Here is a 22,081-nt window from a genome sequence, read left to right as displayed (position 1 = left end):
TTTTAATGTTAAGTTGCAACACGATTTTAGATTATATTTTATCATATATTTATTTTAATTTACGTTTTTCATGTTATTGTTAAGTTGCAACACGTTTTTAATATTATTGTTAACTATTTATTTATACACATAAGTTGTTAAAAGTTCAAATTCAAATGAATTTCGAACTATTGGTTCCATTGGAACGAACAACATTAAAGCCTGAGGATGGCCTATACAAATAGGCTGAAAACGTTAGAATAAAGAAAATTAACTCGGCAAATATAAATCAGGTGTGTTTATTTATTAATATAATACTTATTTCTTTATGTTAATTTTCAGATTTGATTGTATTGTTATATTTGATGTGTACCAAACATCAGCGCAGGAGGAAATTGTCCATAGGATTAATAATGAAAAAATTATCTTTTTATATTTTTATTTATTATAAAATGGCAAAAAGCTTAATTTTCAGGTTAGGGATAGGTTTTATAAAAAATTGTAAATGATAATAAGAAGTAAAATCGTCATTAAGTCGGATCTCCATTATCTCTCCACTCCCTCGACCTTTAACAATTAAATGTAATAGCATCAATCCCTCTAATACACAAACCTTTCTGCAAAATGTCAGAAATTTCCGAATAAAAGCACAAGAGTTATTAAGCTTCAAACAGGGTGAACAAAATTGTACTTAACACATACTAACATCTATATATAGAGAAATTACTCTAGTTTACCGGATCACCATAATTTCCCTCTGTTATAACAGCCGGGAAAGTAATAAGGCATAGTGAACAAGGCAATAAAACAAAATCGGTCATTTCAAGTAACTAAAGTCAACGTCAGTTTAACAATTTAGAAATGTTACTTAACACCCTGAAGCTAAAAACGGGAGAAAAGGTCAAGGTGGTCCGAGTACTGAAATCTTTATCCTTATACTATGTTCGCACACAATCCACGACTCACTTCGATCTCGATTTACCTACAATCTGGATTGTGACTGTCGCTAGTCGAACGTCCTGCTGTTCTCACAGGCAGTCCGCTCGAGAAGAACCTGGCTATTACATGTGATCATAAAACTGACGTAACTACGCGGTAAGTCACAAACACCAACAAACAAAATGGAAGTTTTGGTTAGAAATAAATACTTTTTATTGCCATACATCTAATAATAGACAGATGTCGTCGTCTCTCCAGACGTCTTTTTTATTTTTTCTGTCGATAGCCCGACACGTGTTCAGCAACCATCTTGTATTTTCTCGCGCGCGTGGGATTGTGGGATCTCTCTTATGACTGGATCTAGTTTCGAAAACTCTCTCCAGTCGATCGCGATTGAACCTCGTTTCAGTCGAGATTGAAACGGTCGAGAGCGTTCGCACCACGGAACAGTCTCCGACCTTAGTCGCAATCTAGATCGACATGATCGGTGCGAACGGGGTATTAAGGTCACATAATACGAGTCGTGGTACAGCTCAATTGGTACCAATTTTAAATTCGATTTTACTAAATAAATAGTTCCTAGACGTAACTACGTGACGGTATTTTATTCATTTTTTGTATTGTCGGAGCGATATAGCTGTGTAGCTGTTGCCCTACCTCAGCATAAACCCGGGATCTCTGGAATTCGAAGGATTCGTTGAGAGCCGATAAAAAAATCAGATCATTTTTGTGCTTTTCCATTCTTTTTTATAATTTTCAAATAACGATCATGCGGGAACTCATTAACTGTTTGAGTAGCGCTACTATAACACGTGTGAGGTCTCAGACGAGGTCCGAAATCGCGTAAATCGCGGTATTCTTAGGAAAATCCCTTAATCTAAACAACGCAGCAGAAAATGTAAACAACGAGTCCCGGATGACTCCAACACGTGTTAAACGAACTGTAAATATCAAAATGAAAAGTTATAAGTCAGACACATGTGATCATAAACAATCAATCTAGGGAAACAATTTCGGAAAAGAGGGAAAGATTTAAGAGATAAATCATTGCATATGATCGTTAAAGTACCCAGATTACAGAAATCGCGAGTAACTGAGCTAAATTATGAGCGCGAGTCTTGCAATATTGTCAACAATCCCCAAGAACAATCGACAGAAAGGCGTCGAGCAGACACCTGAAATCGGACTTTTCCCGTGACTCGAGTCGGTCTCGGTTTTCCCCAAAACAAAAGAGAGACCAATCGGGAAGCGAGGAAGGGGACAAGGGTCCAATCCCCGAATAGTGGGAGAAAAACTATAAAAATCCGAAATTCAAGGTCTATTCCGTATTCTTCCACGACAGGTCGTGACTTGAATTGTGTTGTGTCGTCGCCAACAACTTTGAACTCCGCCCTTCATTTCTCCGATCGTCCGCCTTGTCCAGCGACAGCATCTTGTCCGTCCCGGGGCTACGACCGACGCCGAAGTTCTCGCCGCTCCGCCTTTCCAACAAGAAGAACCTAGTGAAGGACTGTCAATTGTCGACGTAAGCATAAATGTTAACAAATAAACGGCTTTCTTGTGTAAAACACTTGTCATCATTTGCCTCCTTCGCCACAGCCCACATACAACCGTCCGTTAGATTCATCCTGACGCGGGATTAATTGATCCCACCTAAAAGACGGTAACCTTACACAGGTGCCGTGAAGTAGGTTTAAAGTCTCCTATCTCCATCTGGTCGGCTACCTTACACTGGCGTCAGACATTGGATTTTTTAGGCCCAATCTACACCAGTTCTAATCTTACACACGTGTTGTGTCTATTATTATAAATAAAATACTGTATTTTATTTCCAAACAGAAAAGTTTTTATGTAATATCGGTTCCATTTTTTGCATACAGTATATATTGTTGTTATATAACTTTGCATTTTAAAATTAAATAGATTAATTATATAAAACATATATTTGTAAATAGTTAAATATTACTATTATTGATTAAACTAGACGTGTCTACTAGTGTATTCTGTTAAAAATAAAGAACATACCAACTAATTCATAATTAAAATTATATACTATTGTAAGTTAAAATATTTTCACGTTCAATGGTACACAGTAGAATTTCTACTTCCTACCCTTTATTTTACATATTTTCTTCCAGGTGGCCTGATAAAACCGTTAGTTCACTGCTTGAAAGTCACTTACGCTTCTAGGATTGACTCGTGGTGTCGTTGAATTGCAGCTAAGACTTTCTTTTGTGACATTGTTCTTGGTATTTTTCTTGATTTTGCTTTATTATAAAGGTAAGTTACTCTCAAACATTTTAATTTTATATTGGTATTTTAGATATATTTTTCGTAATACAGTAGAGTCTCTGTAATCCGACATACATTGGATCGCTTTACTAGATTTTCTACGTTTGTAATCTACAGGATCGGTACATATCTGGGAGATTTTTAGCAGGGAAAGTCAGGGAAGGGCATCAAATGTCAGGAAATCCATCTTTCGCTCTTGCACACTTCCGATATGATTCGAGTTATTGAACTATCTAAGAAATTATGTGTAATAATCTTTAAAAATATAGCAAAACGACGATATAAGGTCTACATACTAAACCTTTATTGTCCGGTACTTCTTAACTATTCATAAAAACAAACGTTTTCGGCCTCAGTCGCGGTCTGCTTCAGGTTAAAAGAACAATCGGACTCCACTCTTAGAATGAACGTTTAGTTTTAAAATATAACCGAATTCATGCGCGTGTTACGTATTGTCATCGTTTTCTTGTTCTTCGCATACGTAACGCCAAGCATAGGTCTGTGTTGAAAGAAAGATAATATTTTGAATAATTATTCAAAGCTCCGCTCTTAAATTCGAGAGAAAACGAGTATAAATACTATCGAATAATCTACACTACTATGATTCTGCCTCTGCTTATTATCAACAAGAATACAACAGATTGTGATGTTCGTTTGCCATTGATATCCTACTCGTACTTCTTTCCGCTTTCTGATTTTTCTACTTTTCATAAGGATAAAACGTCTTGAAACTAATTATTGTGCCTTGGTTATTCTATATCCGAGAAACAAGCTATACTGAGCGAAGAGTTATTGTTTATTCTTATAAGAATTTATTGGTTTAACAAGTCGTTTAAATTACACAATTTGGCTTAAAAGCAGGTTCATATGCATAGAAGGGATTTTAGTTTTTACAATGTAGGTGTTCTACATAGAGAACACAGTGCGTTAAATTAAACAGGGACTGAACAACTACAAAATAAATAAGTTTTCTTCACTTTTTGTATTGTATTTTATATAATTTTTAATTCTTTTCAATTAAAGATTAAACCCCAAATTTCCCCTTTTTCATGAAAACATCCCTTACGAAACTTATAAATAAAAGAATTGTTAATCTAAGATTTTGCTTCNGGGATCGAATCCGGTCGGGTCAAGGAATCCCCAGGAATTTTTCGGGGGTGGTCCGTTCGGATATGTCGGGCCCCGTCCCTCACCACCCGGTCGCCCTATTGTGGGCTTGACCGAACCCATAATGGGCCTGCTTTAAGAGGCCCTTTTAGTGCCCACAGGGCGGAAAGAGTTAAAATAAAATAAAAATACTCTCGTACTTGTTTAAACTATAAAAAACCCACAAAGGAATGCTTTTAGAGTCCTAAATTAAAAGTTTGGCAATTTTGTCCATAGAGAAGGGAACATTTTAAGGGTTGGGAGAGATGTCGTTCTGGTAATTGTGTCATTAGCATTGTTTAAATTCAGTTAATGCTTTTAGAGATGTAATTGCATAATGGTCCCTGAGGAATCTTCATTTTATAACGTGATTCCTAGAATTGTTTGGTTTAATATAATTCACTTTACATTACAATCTTTATCAATCTGGCTTCGTTCAATTACTACCTGATATAAAAACTGTTCGATTTATTCCACCTTCGTATGTAATTTTTTAATGAATGAGTGAAGATCTTAGTGATGTTCTTTCCCAACTCCGTCTCGTTGAGTTGGTTTCCGTGTGTATCACGATTCGATGTAATGATCCAGGTTTGATGGAAAGCACACCTCCTCACTATATGTAGAAGGTACTGTACAAATTCGAAAGCATAATACATATATACAGGATAACAATGCATGGTGACTCATGTACTAGCTTGGTTTCTGGGACCTTTTAAACTTTGAAGAGACCTCAGCCAGCTCGTGGAGTTGGCTCAACTGCACGGTCCGTCCAGTCTCGGCACTAGTGATGTGCCGGATATCCGTATCCGTATCCGTTACTTTTTAGCGGATCTTTAACGGATCTTTTATCTTAATGAATTTCATTACTTATATGAAATTTTAAAGATAGGTAGCAATAGCACATTCGTCGTTTACTATCGTAAAATATTTCCATATTACACTACTAAACTTTTTTGTCGACATTGTTTTTATTTTATTTAACTCAACACTCTCCAAAAACACAAACCTAATCTACGCTATCTCGTGTCACACTAGCCACAAACCAGTGTTTCCCAACGTGGGGCCCACGCCCCACAGGGGGCAATTGGATTGCTAAGGAGGGCAATTCGAAAATGGACTTGTCCAGAGTTTAAGTTAACCGTATAGCCGCTGTGTATGTTAAGAAGACATAAGAATTTTAGAAAGGCTTAGGTGGGGCGTAGCACAAAAAAGGTTGAGAAACACTGCACTAAATTATTGTGGCGGTACGCTATATTTTTGTAAATATTAATTTTAGTTTAGTTTCGTTTCTTCTTTCTACCCTTTGTTCTATTCTATTTTCTTCTAGAACTTTCTTATCTATTCCCTGTCCCTTGGGTGGGATGAGCAGTTCCTAGAAATTTGAGGAGCAAAGGTGTAAGCAGGAGCCGGAGGAAAAAGAGAAGTGACGTAGCGGGTCATTCGTAAACCGGACGTCAGAGTGTACGGACGAGGTGAGAATACTGGGAGTCGTATTTTCAATGACCGGATAGTTCAGAAAAAAGATCATGTTTTAAGGTCGTATTGACGACTGTGGAAGGAAAAAATCCTAATTATTGTAGAAGAGAAGTGGCCAGTTATAGGAGAAGGACGTGTGTTATCCCACCCAATAGTACGCATAAAGAAACTAGCCGAAAAAAGGGACGAAACCCTAGATATCCCTATTTCTATCTTATCTACCATTTTTTCTGTTATCTTAATTCGATCCCTTTTTCTGTTATTAGTGTTAAGTTAGTGTTTAAGGTTAGTTTTAAGGTTCCGGGTTATATTGTCGCGATCGGGATCTGTATTGTACACTGCTTTGGATACAGCGAACTATTATTATTGCTGTAATTTCGCATGCTACTGTTTGCACCGTGAAGTTGGAATTCCCCGAAATAGAATCTGTATAAAGACACTAATGATCCGTATCCGCGGATATACATTTTTAACGATCCGGCACATCACTACTCCGCACTAGCCCGTCCCTGAGATGTTTACCAGAGGAGAACACTCTCTCTACGCTCAGCGGGCCTTCCAAGTGCCTGAGACTACCGTGTACTAGTCTCTTGCCCTTCTCTCCTCCTCTCTCGTTCGCCTTGCAATTTAAGGGTTTTTTGGACGGGACCTCCGAACAATCACAACCCCTTCTTCCCGTACAGCTTACACTCGGGTCCGCCGTCATCCGACGAGAGTGAAGCTTACATAAACGTCCGCCACTTGTTTACATTCAGTTGTTTACCATATGGCAAATGGTCTAATGTCTGACTACAGGTGGGTCCAATTGATAAAGCCGGCGCTTCCTTTGTTTTTCCCTTGTTTACAAGTCAACACCTCACAAGTGGTATTACCCGACCGCACGTCGGTCCAATTGACAAAATCGGGCCTCTTTTGTTCCCACTCTGCTAAAAGGTCAATACTTTACAGAACGTTAAAAGAAATACTGAAACATTGTTCTATTTTACTAATCATTCATCTGTTTTTAAATGACCTACTCTGTTTTTCCTTCTTCTTTTTGATCAGAATATGTATTTAATTAAATGCATTTCTGGCTTAATAACCCTCTTCTGTCCTATTCTATCAAATATATATCAAATATCAAATATTTGTTTTCAACAGCAACCTTGTGTTAATTCCGAACGAAATACATGTAATTAGACGTGCAGCAAGCAATCAAGTTCAGAGTGTAATGTTTAAATTAAAAAATTTATATAATTATGTGCACAATGGGATTAAATAAACATGACCTAATATTACATAATGAAAAGGGGATAAGCATTGACGTTAATCTGTCATGAAATCAGATGAAATTATCATACGGGACTCGGAATGTATACAAGCGGGGCGTTATAACTTTCTAGAGCTCAGGCAAATTTAAATTAGGGGGCCTCCTATAGTGTTCGCTTTAAACGTTTTGGTATTTGTTTATAAGCCATACACTAACGTTTTCTCTCTTAATTTTATTTACAAATTCTATTTTAAAGTATAAACTAGTTATATAATAGTAATGTGAGGATCGAGGGTGTATGACTACGTCGTACCTCCGTGAATCGGCTTTCCAGTCGGAGGGACTTGCCCACTTGTCAGACATGGCTTAAATTTTTAGTTTATCTCGAGGGAGCGGGACTAATTTTTCGGGTCTGGTCGAGTGTAGGAGGGAGGAGTGTCGTCGGTAAGGTGACAGGCGATATACGAGTAAAAGAGGACACCAATTTAACAAGGAAACAACGATTTATTAGCTATCTATGTAGACGGTACAATAACTATTATCGAGGGAAAATTCTGAGTCCCTTATACAACATTTTCTGATGATGGTGGTGTAGAATGTTTTCGTTTAGACAGTCAACAAGAACACAGTACACGCTTCCTTTCTAACAATAACAACACAAAAAAATCACTTTAATATTTCCAAATCACCGAGTGACTCTCTGGCACTCCACCATTTTTTGATAGTTACAATACTGGACCAGCCACACAGCTACTCACTTTTTTAGCTCCCTGGTCAGTACACACACTCTCTCTCTGACTCTACACACCCCTAACTAGGCGGGACAATCTCCTCCACCTGGCACGTGTGACCAAGCTGTGGACTGTCCATCACCACCTGCTGAGATGATCCACACACCTGACACATGTCTCACACATGTTACACTGAACTTAACATCCCTAAAACGCGAAGGGCCGAGAGAGAGTTCACAAAAGTTGGTGCCATACCTCTTTATGTATTTGGATATCCTGGCGAAAAAATAGGTAATCCACCAAGTCGTCAAGGATCGAAACAGGGCAACAAGTTAAAGACAAATCCCTAGAGTATGTATTACTACTACCGTTGATGAGCGACTCCCCGGAGGAGGGAGAGAAGTGGCTTTTATCGTTTCGCGATGGGAAAACTGTCATGTGACTAATTAGTTGCGTGGTAAAAGGTGTGCGGGAAGGTCAAAGTTGTCCCCGGAACCCAAATAAGATGACGAAATCGTATGTTAACTATCAACCTTTAAGTTCGTAGTATGGGAATATTGTCGAGATAGACGAATGTTTACTTTGAAAAAAAAGGGAGGTTGAAGTTTCACCCTCTTTCAAGTTTTCTACTTTAGTTTCTTAGGAAAATTTAATTAGTTTTTTAGGTAAAACGGGACATTGATCGGAAATCAAATCAAAATCGGTAGAAAATCCGGATTTCACAGTAATATACATATAATTTATGTAAGATATGTGACTAATTCCATATAAAAACTTTTGTTTTGAAATAAAATAAAGTGCTTTATCTAAAACAATAGATGAGACGTATTAGAGCTGTACTCAAACTTTTTGTGTTCACGGACCAATCCTTTTGGGAAATTAAATAATTATTAAACGGAGTTTAAAGACTGAAGCGGTAAGAAATAGAATAAAATGTGGTTTTAATCCTTTTGGAAAACAGGGTTCGATTTCCTGTCAATCTCTGGCAGTGTTTAAATAATAATAACGAAAGTGATAGAATAACGCGTTTTTAAAAAATATTTAAAATAGTTTTATTAACGTAACGTATGAAATTGTGAAGTTTTAAATGAAATTCGGTCTTGACCCAGTAATAAACCGTTAGAGCACGGATATGCGAAGTTCAATCCGTCATTGTCAAAGTTAACACACTGAATTCTGTTTTTAATTTTTTTTAATATAAATCTTTTCTTGTGTTTGTTAGTAAATAGCAAAAATAATAATGAAATGGTGTCAACATTGTCCCCATTTTATCACTAAACAATACACAATTAATTATAGTACGTACAGTACTTTCATAAATTTTCCAAAATTCAAATGATTTTACAGAGAAATTCAGACTGATAAAGCATTAGAAATGACGTTCAAGATGACTAAAATGAACATATAAAGGTTACTACAGAACCAATTTTGTTTTCAGTCGAACATGAAAAATAATAGTAATAAAGGCTGGTAGTCACGTCTTCTTAATGTTCACATCGGAGAAAGGGCCAAAAATTATTTGTAATATATATAATAGGATAATTAATTTTTGCATTTATTATTAATCTATCATTAACTCATAATGTGTCGGCTGCGAATTACAATATTTAATTTTACATATACTGTATTATATTGTAATTAGAAACGACTTATTATGTTACTGGTCATATTTAAATGAGTTAATAATGATAATAATGAACAAATTTTTGGGTCATTAGTTATTATTATTAATGATTATATGAAACAACAAAGATAAAACCGCTGGCTAACGACAATAGTTCTATCATGATATGTATTACAATGATAAATATTAGTCAGCTGCAACAACAGATGTCTAATGTATTGTAAATAAATATAACTCAATTTTGCTTAAGATATGAAAGAGATTAGGACATTTAAAATCAGAATAGAATTATTAGTTACTAGCAGATGAGCCCGGAGTTACTCGGGCAAAAAGTAACGATAGCGTAGATTAAGATTATTATATTATAGCCGATCTTACCTCTCTTCACCGGGTGTAATAATTTGATCCCTTCCTCTTCCAAAGCTGATTAGAGAATTTTCAGATGGGTCTAAAAGTCTGTTCGATTTCCCGAAAAAACGCAAAAAACCGCATCTAAAATAGTACAGTAGAAGCCGAGTTCATTAGGGTAAGCCTTAATCCTCTCTCTGCACCAAAGGGGGAATTTCGGAAGATCCTTTCTTACACTAACTGTACTAAATTTCCACTTTTAACACCTGTTTGGGCTTTGCACTAATTATTCTTATTAACATCAACCCATCTCTATTATATCATAAGATTTATCTAATTATCATACGTTGTTGTATGTTGAATTTAATTCATATTTAAAATGGGATGATGCTTTAATATTTCTATTCACGATGACTTTTTAACAATCATTTAAAAATTATATGCCAATACGGAATGAATCAAATAATTCTTATAATCACAGTTATTGGCAGAAGCTGGATTGATACACACAAAAAAAATTTAATTGTATATTGTTTAATGATAAACATTGGAAAAATGCTAACACCTTTTCGTTATTTAATAAGAATATAAGAATTTAATCCGAATTTTAAACTAATTCTATTATTTATTACTTTGGTACGCGTTCGCTGTTCGATGAGCCGATCCGCGACGAAAATAAGCTTAAGCAATGGCGTCTTCGAACGGAGCACACTCGGTAAGTATTCCTGTAATTTTTTTGTTTATGGCACATTAAATATCGATCATACCCAAAAAATTATACCAGTTTTGGAGTCAAATTAGTTTAGAATTGATTAACTTTATGGAAGAAAACCTTTCCACAAATATTACATAAAGACTTGTCTTTAAAAATATAATGTTTTATTACAAACAATAGATGCAATAAGTGTTAGAGCAGCGCTTCTGATACTTTTTTGTGCTTGCCCATAAGTTTTATTGGGCTGCAAATTAAACAAATTGTAGACTTCCATTGTCTTTCCTTAATCTAGAGAACAGAGTTAGATGAAAAACGAAACCAGAAATGTAAAACCCTAGAGTAGCAGGAGCAGGCCTCGATTAACTGTATATGAACTGCCGATGCAAACCGGAAGATACGATATTTCAATTCAAAATTTTCTTCTGAAAGGTATTAGATAGATGACAGGCACGACTCTATTGTTAGCGGAAAAGTATGATGTACTGTACAGGGGCAAAACATTATTAATTTGAAATAGGGAGGATATATTTTAAATTAAATAAATTAAAAATAAAATGCAACTAAGCAATAACAGACAGAATAGTAGAAAGTCTGTAAGTAGTTTCTGTTTCTATCGATTATTATATGGGTTACCACTCAAACATTTTATGTATTTTGTAAATGTCTATTATGCATGTGTCGATTGTAAATAAAATTAAAATAGAGGTGAAATATTGATTAGAAATAAATACAACATTTTTTAATAAAAGATTGGTTAGGGACGCCCTGTTTGTGAAACCCCAAGCAATAGATTTTTCACCTTATAAAATAACGCTCCACTGTAATTACCAATGCAGCAAAAAGCACTTCGTGTTCCACACGTGCGACAAACAACAAATAATAACATACCCGTATTGCACTGTGTCGTGGCTATGCGCAATAATCCGAAAAGGATGAGGCTCCGAACAGGACACTTTATTATTCGTTCTGCCGGTTACACAATTAAGGGTCAACGATGTCAAGCGCGGGCGAACGGAAGAACGGTTCAACTGCGCTCCTTCGTCGTTTACCCCTCTCCTCCTCCACTTCCGTCCCTAACTCCCACACCCTCCAATAAATCTCTCGCCCCCGGGTACACATCCTGATCGAGTCGTATCCACCACTTGTCTCTCCAAATTTCCCCTTTCGCTGTTGGTGGGCCCACTCGTTCTTGCATCCCTCACACACTGTACAATACCTCATTCTGTCTGTTGCACATACCGAGTGGTAAGTAGAAAATTTCATTTGTGCCATTCTGTCGGGGATCACTTAATCCGTTGGAATATCGAGAGTCTACTGTATTGCATTATTTTCTATAGTAATACGGTTTTTATTCTAAATAGGATTTTGCTACAAAATGTCTGAAAGCGAAATGAGTGATTTCGAAATAGAGAATGNCAGAAATAATTCAAGATTATGAAAAATTTATGAACGGGTTCGATATATCCGATATGCTGTTATATTCATATTATCATAAAAGTAAATCAATGAAATATTGGAAGAATATAGCTTTCAATGTCATAGCCAGGATGGCGTTGAACAGCTTTATTCTGTACAAAGAGAATTTTACGGGACGAGGGAAAGTTAAATGTCGAGACGCGTATCACGTGGCCGTAATAGAGAGCTTGGCAGAGGAGTGGATGGCCACAAAGTCGGCTACAAAGAACTCTCAAAAACCTGAGGCTGGAGAAACGTCGACGAAAAACGAAATTCCGTAGCTGTGTATCTTAAGGAGGCGGTCACGAACTGTTTGCACAAATTGTAAGGAGGGCTACTCAAAAAGTGTTTCTCGAAGCGTAAATGCTAACAACAAACGGTATATGCACAGTTTAATATAATTCTGTATTAAAAACTTATGAATGCATAAATTTCACAACAAATTGTACAAAACGATATTCATTTACGTACAGATTTGGTTCTTAACGATTGGATTTTGTATTTTGAAATATAATTCTACAGTGATATTGATTGACATACGTTTGACGTCATCACAGTGGGCTACTAGAGAAGAAGATAAAGATGTGTTATAATTTTGTAACGAATAAGACTGTATACATGCATCTTATATGGAAATGTACAGAACAGTGTGTTTACTGTTCCTAGAATAATGCCAAAATTTACGGATTTTATTTTATTCGGAAAATTTTTTTTATATTAATGTGTAAATTTTCAAGTTATTAATTAATTAATGTAAGTTATCACTTGTTGTTAAAGTGACTTTATAATAGAAATAATTGAAAAATACTGTACTAATGACTACTTTTAATATTAATTTTATCTGATATTTTTTCTACGTTTATAATAAAAATTAATTCTATTTTTAAAATTGTGCAGTTATGTTTTGTTTGAGTTTTTATATACCAGTTTGTAACCAGCGCTGATATAAGGGCTGTACTGTACATGGAATGAAAATTCGTTAATCTAAATCTAACGTTTTTAATGTATAACTATTTTAAATTTCTAAAAAAAATTGTAAAATCTGGCTAAATGCTTATCGAAAAAGGCAAAGTTTATTTAAAAATTCGTAGGTAGTTAAGTTGATCCAATTTACACCTTTATAATTTGTTTACATTTTTGAAAATTTCTCAAATTTTTAGCGAGTTTGTGTATTAGGGAGATAAATGCCATTAAATTTGAGTGGATAAAGTACTAGTGAGGTGTATTATCGAATTTCAAGTGGAGGCGAACTTAATTTTGTTAATCGTCATTAGCATTTATAATTTATAAAACTAATTTCTCCTCAAAATTAAGGTTTTGAATATGAATATATACAGTATTTTTATATTATGATGATGTTAAGAGGATGTTTAGAAATGCTGAATGTTAATAGTGAGAGACAGTCATTTGAATTATTGGAACACTTCATTCCACATTTATACTAATTTTTTCATAAATAATTTGCTTCTGATTCTTATTGCAATATATAATTTTGTATTTGTCTATTAATCAGTTTTATATAAAGTTTATATTGATATTTCTACATACAAATAAATGGATAAATCCAATATAATAGCTTATTTCAGTTTAATCACATCGTAGATTTATTTTTTTGGTATAAGCTAAATATCATTGTATTTTGAGTCATATTTTCTTAAAAACATCATATCATTAAGTCTTATATATTACAATAAATTGTATTTTAGTTAAAACTAATAGTTATATTCCTCAGAAAATATACTTACTGTATATACAGTATATAAAAAGGGATTATCAGTACATATACAGCATTATTTCTAAAAATGTTTTTGAATATAATTATTTTGTCTCTTTAATATAAAAAAAAAACTTGCAGAAAAAGCCTTATAACAAATTTACGCCGTGCAAAATAATTAATTTATAGATCAATATAAAAATTAAGGCTTTCCTGGCTTCGTTTGATGATGTGATACTAGAACCGTATAAATGAGAAGAACGAAATTTAAAGTTTCATCAGTAATTTAAATGTGATTAGTAATCATATTCAATCTGGCACTTTAAATTAGTTAAAATTCGCTAAAATGTTTAAATTTAGCAATGAGTTTCGTTACTTTTTCGTGGAAAAACGGTAAGAGGAAGAGAGCTAAAGGTTTAGATCACGGATTCGAACGCAACTTCTTAGTTAAACACAAACAACTCTGTACAAATAATAGAACCCACTTCTCAGGCATTACCGAAAAACAGGTGATAGCCGAATATATGTGGTGATGAAGACACAGGACATAGGTTCGCTCNTTAGTTAAAATTCGCTAAAATGTTTAAATTTAGCAATGAGTTTCGTTACTTTTTCGTGGAAAAACGGTAAGAGGAAGAGAGCTAAAGGTTTAGATCACGGATTCGAACGCAACTTCTTAGTTAAACACAAACAACTCTGTACAAATAATAGAACCCACTTCTCAGGCATTACCGAAAAACAGGTGATAGCCGAATATATGTGGTGATGAAGACACAGGACATAGGTTCGCTCCAATTTAGTTAATTTTTTAATTGGAACATTTATGTTACGGTGTTATTATCACTATTATTATTCCTCGCCTTCTTATAAAACAGATTAAAAATCGTGACATCATTTTAACAACAGCCGGGGAAGTATTAATGAATAATAAACAAGACAATAAAATCGGTCATTTCAAGAAACCGAAGTCAACGTCAGCGTAACAATTTACAGAAATGAAACCTAACACCCTGAAGCTAAAAATGTGGAAAAATCGCCTGCGCGTGTTGGCATTCATTTCTTTTAATATCTCAGAATAGGATAATGATTAAAAAACGAAATTTGTTATGGTAACTTGCATATAAAGAACATTCGTTGATCTATTAAATTTTGGTAGCTATAGGAGGACTTCCTCACGAGAGAACTTCAGATTACACTTGTGGATTGGAAACAATTCTCTCTAGATGAACCACGAATGTTTTATGCCGAATCATATCGTCATTAGAAGGCCAGGTAAAACAGTTGAGGTTGACGAAAAGTTGTTTTATTCGTCGAAAGTCAATGCTTTTTCGCTACAACGTTCATACAAAAGAAAGTTTCATAGTCGCGGTTGATGAACGAAATGCTACCATTTTGTTTCCTATCCTACAGCAGTTTGTTTTACTTGGCACCTGTAGTTTCTGATTGTGGTTTGCGTACAACACAGTTGGAAACATATGATACCGACATTCCAGTGTTAACCATTCAGTTAACTTTATGACTACAATCATGTCCAGTGTATTTGACAAAAAAGTAAGGAAAAAATAAACGTGGTTGTGACACTCACCCTGCATTGCTTCAGAATTATCTTGCAGAATTTTTAACGTATATTTGTTTTCGTTATTTTTATGCTTTTACTTATATATTGTTGTCGGGATGTTTATTAAATCGGGGGTAGGGTGGAAAGCTCCCAAATGACTTTTAACTTTGTAAAATAAAAAATCAATTTACTTCGTTCAATTATTGAAAAAAAGTACGATTTAAATAATGAAGTCTATAAAATAGAGTTCGAGTCTGTTTAAATTCGTAAAAGAGTAATAACACTTGCACCTTACAATAATTGAGAATGCGTTTAAATTCACTTTTCTTAGTGAATTGACAAAAATACTTACCTACGTTATAAAATTGTATTATTTCTCTACTAAACATACACCATTGGCTAACAATCGATACAGTAGAGCGTCGTTAATCCGAATTAATTGGGGACGGGTTGTTCGGATAACTTATTTATCGGATAACCGATTATGTACGAAAAAATATACAGGTATACCTCGCCTTACGTCGGTAATTGGTTCCAGGAGAGGCGATGTAAGTCGAATTTACTTGTCTCCGAATCTACTTGTCACTAGGCTAAACCATAAATTACCATTCCCAGTTCTGTATTTTATTTATTAAATCATTTTTAATAATATATGGTTAATAAGGATCTATTTTAAGCTTACAAACAAATAAATTTTAGTTTTAAATACAGAAATAAGTAATCTAAATTTACGAATGCATGTACTGTACTGTAAATACAATATATACTCGTAAATGTATATCTATACTAATATTATAAAGAGGTAATGTTTGTAAGTTTGGATGTAGCAGGTAATCTCCGAAACTACTCATCCTATTTGAAAAATTCTTTCACAAATATTTAGAATGGAACCTCAGGGTGGACATAGGCTGTATATTATTCCGTTAAACATTCATATAAATTAAAATATATCATCTACGGTTAAGGCTTTTATGTCCAACAGATGGCGCTACGAGTACGACGCCCTAAATTAGCTTTTCTGTGAGGCATTACACTTTTCTGTGAAAATGAACTAAAGCGGATCATCTTCTATCTATTTATATAAATAAAAATGTAATGTTCATTTGTTCCTACCGATTCCTTTGAAATTTTGACACAACGTTGCATTCGAATACGCACGTGTTTTTATATAATATACATGTCGAAATCCCCCCGAGAGATGGACAGGATTAAGGCTTACCGTGAAGAACTTGGCTTCTATTATACTATTTCACATGCGGTTTTTTGCGTTTTTGATTGCGTTTTAATAGGGTACGTCAACAGAATATACACTACAAAGGGATTTTTCGATATTCCCCCCACGGGGGAAGTGTTATACATTTATAATAGATACATTTTGAGCCACAACAACGCGTGGCGGGGTCTGCTAGTATTTTAATATGATTTTATGTGCTTTAAACATTTTTCTAGTGATATTACGACTTTAATATTTGTGGGGGACAGACGTAAAATCGAATAAAATGACTTAAACTTGATTTTTATTTTTTCCATATACTTTTTTGACAAACGACGTTAATCGGGAACGACGTAAGTCGAGATATACGTGTATTTACCTATCCCGTGTTGAAATTTTTCTCACTTGCGTGTCGCTTCGCGTTCAATTTCCGTCGATATTAAGCCTAATGTAAACTTTTTAAAATAATAACCGTGGCTATTGTATCGTTAAAAATTATTTGTTTATTTTTTACAAACAAAATAAATATATTAAAAAATATAAAAGCAAAAAAAATTCTACTTTAGAAGTTAATCTAGTATCAAAAACGTTCGATTCAGCAGACACACAGTACTGGCATCTAATTACAGAACGATTCCGTAGCCGTAGTTCTGGTTTTTACCACGAGATACCGCTACTCTCGTGACATTCAGATAGCGTATACCTCATACTGTACGGTGTGCTTGAAATTTTTTGTCGATATTTTAGCTTTAAAACCATACTTTATTATCGATAATTGGTTTTGAAGTATACCCGCTACGTTGCTAAGAAATCGTTATGCAAAATATTGCGTTCGATATACCTTGTATTAGAAAATACTTATTGTTATTGCGATAAGCACTTCTCCTCAAAAGGAAATCTTACTAACAAGCATGTAGATTTAGAAGATAAGCAAATCCTGGTGGAGGAAAAGTCTATATTCTGTCGGAAGACTTCATGTTCTGAAGGATTTTCTACTTTCCTTCAATTACGTGAACATCTGGAGAAAGTACTGTACCTGTATAGTACATAAATTTGCCTGTGAAATTGAGAAGCTGGAATTCAAAACTATGAAGGGTAAGTAAATTCTGTTCTGAAATTTAAAAATGCTGTATTTAATTAATATATCTTAAAATAATTGTTTTCATGAATATTAACAGCTCATTCAGTAGTACTGTAATTAAAAATATTATGTACTGTATTTGACAGATTTCTACGAATGGAAAGTCACAGATAAGTTGAGAACCAACTAAAGTTAATTGTGTCGTACTGTCTAAAAATTCATGGAATTTATAAATTCTACTCGTGCGGCTCTGGCACATGGGATCATGACTACGCTCAGTTCAGAAATGTACTGTACTTACAAAAGGAAAACATTCAATAACAGATTGTGCATATGAAAATGTTGCAAATGTATAATTTTCAATAAATCTTTTTCATAAAGAAAACATCTTTCTTATGAATACTGTGGCATTTTTTCTTAGCTAACGTTCAAATGAATCATTGCAGATCTGTTAAATCAGGCTACAAAAAGTTCACTAATATTTTAGTGACGATGATAATTTGTTGATGGATTTAAACTACCAATTCAAAAGACTTTACTCAAATTACACAAGATACACTTAACTCTTGGTATTCGCTAGGGTTAGGTTGTTTAAAATTTCGTGAAAACCAAATAAGGATGCCTATGCAGAAAATTGAGTTTGGTTTTGTGGAACATTTCAAAGATAAACGTTAATTGTGAAATAAAATACTGTATTGCAAATTTTCTAATATAAAACGTTTAAATTATTTCTAAAACGCAATGAATAATTTTATTAAATAATAAAAAAAAAAAAAATTCGAGTAAGAGATTGAAAATTCAGCAGGAAAATCTTGAGATTAAAAGAATTTAAGAACGAAAGTCTACATATTCTGTAGAATAACTTTTATAAAATACTGTATAATTTTAAATATTTTGATAAAAATAATAAACAATAATCATCTTTTAAAGCTATAATATAAACATTGAGCATTAGACAAAAGAAATTTGACGTTCAACAAACGAACAGTAGCAAATTTTGTTCGTAATAAATTAATTCTGACTGTAGTGTATTTACACCGCAGTCAGAATTATGCTTGTCCAGCTTCTTGACGTCATCTCGTGGTAAAAAACAGAACTACGGTTACGGAATCGTTCTGTAATTCGACGCCAATCACACACAGTCCTCAGAAAAACACCACACAAAAGTGTTAGGGCTGCCAGCTAAAACACACACCAACAAAAAAAATATTGGAGTAGCCCAAGATATAGCCAAAAATTGCAGTGCCATAGCACTAGCAAAAATTTAAATTTGCCGACTGGAAGTTTTTCGGATAAACGACGCTCTACTGTATTTACATGAGGACCGAGCTTAATTTTTAACAGCGGAACTGTTTATTAATGAAATAGGAAAACGTACAATTATTTATTGTGATACTCTCAAAATGCCTGTCTGCAATTTTTAATCAAAATTTTTTTTTATTATTATTTGATTAAAAATAAAAAGAATAGAAAAATTATTATAGAGTAATTTGCCATTGGGTTGGATTTTGTTTTCTTTATCAAGAAAATTGTTCTTCTTGCGGAGTAAACTCAGTGGATTTTGTTGTAGAACGTTACGGTATTACCGGAAACGTAACTAATGCGAAGTTTATCAACCTGTCGTCAGGGGAACCTTCGGAGTCAGAGTTAAATTATGTGATAGGAAATGCGATAAATTTGTAAAGCCAAACAACCATTTATATCTAATTAATATCCCAATAATTTGTTGGTAGAGGAAAACGTTAGGGGCCATCTCTTATTAAATTTAATTATTATTTATTAAAGTTTTAAAATTTTCCGGAAGAAAGGAATAGGCTAGCACCGAGATTCCAACCCGCAACGCCAAATTAAGTGCCGATGCGTTACCAGTTACTCTACCCCCGTTCTTTTCTCCAGACGTATTTAAACACGCTATAAGCAACGTAAACGCCCGCACAGTAATCGGGAGTTGCGGGTTCGAGTTATGCCCCGGGCTGATTCCAGATTATTCAGATTATAATATCAGATAGATATTTTATTATGTCCATGCTTAAAAGATCCATATATGGGGTGGTATCATTTAGGTTCATTGTTATGTTAGAATTTTCCAAAAACAAAGTGTTTCATAGAATTAGAACTTGTTATGTAATCTTGTGTACTAGTACTGTCAGAAACGATAGGAGAAAAACCGTCCCTAATCTATAGTGATCAAAAAATATATTGATGATTCTGCGCTCTTCAGTAATACGTTTACCTTTCTAAGTTATTTGTTTTATTTTGATCCTGAATACATCTGAATGAAGTAATTAGTAAACGTTTAACCCTCTTCCAGAATTGCACTTTTCATCATACTTTTCCCTTAACAATAGAGTCGTACCGGTTATTTATCTAACATTTATCGAGTGTAGAAGTTTGAATCGAGATAACATAATCTCCGGTTCGTATCGGAAGTTCTTATATCGGGCCCTTTTGCTCTTACGCTTTCTATATCTGGCCTTGACTTTTACGTATGTAGCTCTTTCCTCGGCATTAGAAAAGGTCTGAGAAACAAACGGCAATAGGAATTTATAGGTCTACAATTTTTTCAGATTGCAGCCCAATAATATTAATATATATACTTTTAAGAATAGAGATAATCCACACATAGCTGTAACAGACAACCTGGAATCAATCATTTCATCAAACAAGTAACTGACAATAAACATCAACGATCGATAATAAATAACAATACAATGTTCACATTACACACTTCCGATATGGTCCGAGTTATTGGACGATCTAAGAAATTATGTGTAATCAACTTTAAAAATATAGCAAAACGACAATATAAGGTCTCTGTAGAAACGAAGATGACACTTCGAATTGTTATTCGGGACTCCGCTGTTAATTTCGAGATAAATACTATTGAATAATTTACGCTACTATAATTCTGTGTCTGCTTATTATCAACAAGAATATTACCAGACTAGCAGATGCTTGGACAAAAAGTAACGATGGCGAAAATTAGGATTATTAGATTACAGCCGATTTTACTCGTTTTTACCGGGTGCAAGGATTAGGCTCACCATCTTTCTTAACTAATTAGAGAATTTTTAGATGGGTCTAAAAATATGTTCGATTTCCGCATGTAAAATAGTACAGTAAAATCCAAATTCAGGCTAATCCTCTACCCTCTCTCTTGCGGGAATTTCGGGATATTCCTTCTTTGTGTACATTCACGTGACGTTTCCTAACTGTGTATCAAATTTGAACATTCAACTCCTGACAGTTATTATTATTATTATTATCAATTCATCTCGATTCGATTATATTATAAGATTTGGATCAAATCTATGAGAAATTTCGTTTTTACTATTCAATTTATGGGATATATAATAGAAAAAAGAATGANAAACTTTTATTTTAAGCAAAAAGAAGGAACACTTCAACTTTACACGTCTGAAGAAAAAACAAAAAAGGCGGGAAGAAAAAAAAATAGAGGGAGCTTACTGCAAAAACGATCACTGTTGCCATTAATGGACAGATCATGAAAATGTTAATATTTTTATTTTTAAACATTATCAATTCATCTCGATTCGATTATATCATAAGATTTGGATCAAATCTATGAGAAATTTCGTTTTTACTATTCAATTTATGGGATATATAATAGAAAAAAGAATGATTAAAATTATTATTGAATTTTAACTGAATAAAACTTTAGTATTTAAAAAGATTTAAGTAACCTAAAAACTAATAGGGGAAGGTGAGGCAGGATGAGGATGTTAAAGGTTTTAAAAGTCATAAGATGGCAACCACTTTTTTTTTTATTCTCAGCTACAACATTTGGTAATGCATAATACAGAATTTAATTTTTGATAAACGTTTTAAAAACAAGAAAATTTAATATTTTAAAATCATATGTAAATGCACCATCTTGCCCCACCCGTGGGGTAAGATGGGATTATTATTTTTATATAAAAGAAGAACAAATTAAAATGGTTAAACTGTCGTTTTCTTCAATATTGGGACAAGAACAGTGAGCCCATTAATCACAGCGGCTACATTTATTATTATTTTCCGAATAAATAAATATAAAAGTTTAAACTTACTCGTATTTACTTTACCCCTTTGCGATCCCCTTTGAGGTTGACATTTAGTTCCCCAAATAACGCGTTAACCACGAATAAACAGACGTCCCGTCTTACCCCATGACCCCATCTTCTATCACTTTTTCCTAAATGAAATAACCTATAAAATAAAAATAATCAGAAAATTTTTCATTATAATGGAGAATTAACTTACTTGGTGATGTCCTTACATGAATAAAATGATTAATTTTAAATTCTTAACTCTAAAAAAATACTTGTTTGGAACGTTATATTTCGAATTCAATACTTCGAATTTTTCGAATTTCGAAGGACTTCAAATATTCGTTTATTTTTTATTTATTGTTTTTGGGTTACCCGAAAAGTGAAAATGATTAAAAGATTTAGGGGAGACCGGGGCAAGATCGGCATGTTAAGCTTTACTTAAATTTTGTGTAATAAATACTGCTGTAAACTAAAAAAAAAGCTTTGCATATTGTCTATTGGAATGTTAC

General features: G+C 33.9%; 1 protein-coding gene across 1 annotated transcript in view; it reads left to right on the top strand.

Moving 5' to 3' along the window:
• Positions 1–233: 233 nt before the first annotated feature.
• The window catches only part of LOC111619332, a 35,201-nt gene continuing 13,353 nt past the window's right edge, over positions 234–22,081 (top strand). Inside the window, exons 1-3 of the mRNA XM_023361042.1 lie at positions 234–272; positions 2,261–2,443; positions 3,057–3,198. The gene's annotated coding sequence lies outside the window, so the exon portion shown is untranslated. The remainder of the gene's footprint in view (positions 273–2,260; positions 2,444–3,056; positions 3,199–22,081) is intronic.

The sequence above is a fragment of the Centruroides sculpturatus genome, unplaced genomic scaffold, assembly GCF_000671375.1.
Source record: "Centruroides sculpturatus isolate CEXI.00-Female unplaced genomic scaffold, Cexi_2.0 scaffold224, whole genome shotgun sequence".
NCBI lineage: Eukaryota > Metazoa > Arthropoda > Arachnida > Scorpiones > Buthidae > Centruroides > Centruroides sculpturatus.
The sequence above is the reverse complement of the archived record's forward strand: the minus strand, read 5'-3'. Positions and strand labels throughout refer to the sequence as shown.